We start from the raw sequence: 2,192 nt of genomic DNA, 5'->3' as shown, positions 1-2,192 counted from the left end.
TCTCTTGTACCCCTCTCTTCCTCCTCCTCAGAGGAGGTGCCACCAGCAGAGTAGACAATCCCCATTACCAAAGAAACAGAAAGCTGTCTGGAGACCGGAAGGGTCCACACTTTATAAATCCTCCAGGTGGATTGGAGACACCAATGAGTCCTGGAATGAAGACTAGCAAAGACTGAAGCTCAAAACAGAGATAGAGCTGTCAAGTTTCACTCATCAACCAGCAGCAAACTATTTCCTGAACTCCTCACTACTCACAATGGCAATGCTCCAGACCCTTTTTATCCGGCCTATGGGTGACAATTTGTTAAAAATGCAGGACGCACGCCCAACGTCATTTTGCGCAATTTCACTTGCCTTCGGGTTGGCTGCGTGCCTGACCACAGAATATAAAATTCATGCTATGGTCTTCTAATAGGGGTCATTGAACAGTGATCAGGAGTGGGAATACTGAACGATTATACGTTTTTCCCCTCACTAACTCATTAATGCTGAGGGTAACTCTGCACACACTGCGAATTAAATCTGGAACTTTCCTGGTCCAGTCAGTTCAGACACTGACCTCAGACTCTGAGGTTCACTGTCAAACTTTGTACAGAGTTATTTCCTCTCCTGGTCTGAGATGCAGTCTGAGAATATAACATACTAGATACACACTGCTTCATTAAAGTATTAACCCTTTAATCATGAAGTCGTAACTCTAATGAATTCTGTGATCTGAACTAAATTTCCTGACTTCTTTTTTGACTAGAGGAGGTTGTGCATTGGAAAGCAACAGGTGTATGATGGGAATGGAAAAGATATTAATTAAAACGTTCTTCCTTTTGATAGTATGATAAATATTCCGTTTCTGGATCAGAGTCCAAATGGAGGAGTTATCCAATTCCAAAGTTTAATTCCACAATGAGGCAGAAAGTGGAAACAAGGAAGCTCCCTTGGACACACAGACTGTTGCAATGTGGCTACCAGAATCACAGCTTCACCCCTGAAGAAAGGTCAGAGGGGACATTCCTTATGAAAATGACCGAATGGCCAAAACCACCCAGCCCTGCTGTGCCCTTTCAGAAAAGCAGCAACCCAGCACATGTCCGCTTTGTAATTTTAAATTCTACAAAGACTTTCTACGTTGGGGATCAGTTACAAGTGATGCTGCAAATGATTGATTTTGAAGGCCACCCAAAGCAATATGGGGGTGACTATCTCCAAGGCCGGATCCACACCCCAGATTTAAAAGCTGGTTCAGCAGGAACAGTTGTAGATAACCAAAATGGATTTTACTATATAAATTTTAATTTATCTTGGCCAGGGAAAGTTGAAGTGTCTGTTTCCCTCGTTCATCCCAGTGAAGGGATCCAAGTGCTTGAAAGGCTACGCAAGGAACGACCAGACAGAGTGTATTTTAAAAGTGCCTTCAAATACAGAGGTGCTTCAGAGACCACTGTGTGTAATCTTTGTTTGCCATAAACTAAACTACTTTGTAACTTTACTGATCTCAGGACCGGGGAGCCCTGGTTCTGTTACAAACCAAAAAAGCTTCCCTGCTCTGCTCGTATCAACCATGCTAAAGGAGGATATGAGAAAGGTCTCTTAATTGGAGAAGAGAAGCGTTATTTCCAAAGGTATGTCACTGAATGTTCTTTTGTTTATGTTTTGTTTTCCCAATTTTTATTCTGGCCCAGATTGTAATAAAAACACAAGGTATAGAACCAGACTTCCCAACACTGGAGAGCCAATTAAAAACTTGAAATTGAAACACCTTCCAGAGCCCATCAGTGTTTATATCTTTGTTGATGCATTGATTTAGAGCTCTTATTAATTTAAGAAAGTTCAAGTGCTTCTTCGGTGTAAAGAATGGAAAATTGAATAACAAGTTATCAAAGACCACTTGAAAAGGTGGTGGACAAATTCTACAGTTCCAACTGGTTCACACTGGAGTGATATTATGCCTATAAGTTGAACAGAAATCACTCATGCCCCTCTCAATGGAACTGTTCCCATCATCCTGAAAACAAAGCTCTGTTTACTGAGGTGATTGACTGAAAAGTGAAATCTACTCAGCCCATATCCTGATTCACGCCAAGTCCCATTCACCCATGATTTCTGCGTTCTTTAACCTACATTGATTCCTCATCCAGAGATGCCTCAATGTTAATATTCACATTCTTGTTTACAAATACCTCATTTGCCTCACCTCT

At 41.5% G+C, this 2,192-nt stretch overlaps 1 pseudogene; it reads left to right on the top strand.

The window, feature by feature from the left end:
• Positions 1 to 832: 832 nt before the first annotated feature.
• On the top strand, positions 833 to 1,683 carry LOC144691886 (NXPE family member 3 pseudogene; annotated as a pseudogene).
• Positions 1,684 to 2,192: the final 509 nt, after the last annotated feature.

Source organism: Cetorhinus maximus, chromosome 16, assembly GCF_964194155.1.
Source record: "Cetorhinus maximus chromosome 16, sCetMax3.hap1.1, whole genome shotgun sequence".
In the NCBI taxonomy this organism is placed as follows: domain Eukaryota; kingdom Metazoa; phylum Chordata; class Chondrichthyes; order Lamniformes; family Cetorhinidae; genus Cetorhinus; species Cetorhinus maximus.
Note: the sequence above shows the minus strand (reverse complement) of the source record. Positions and strands in the feature narration are given on the sequence as shown.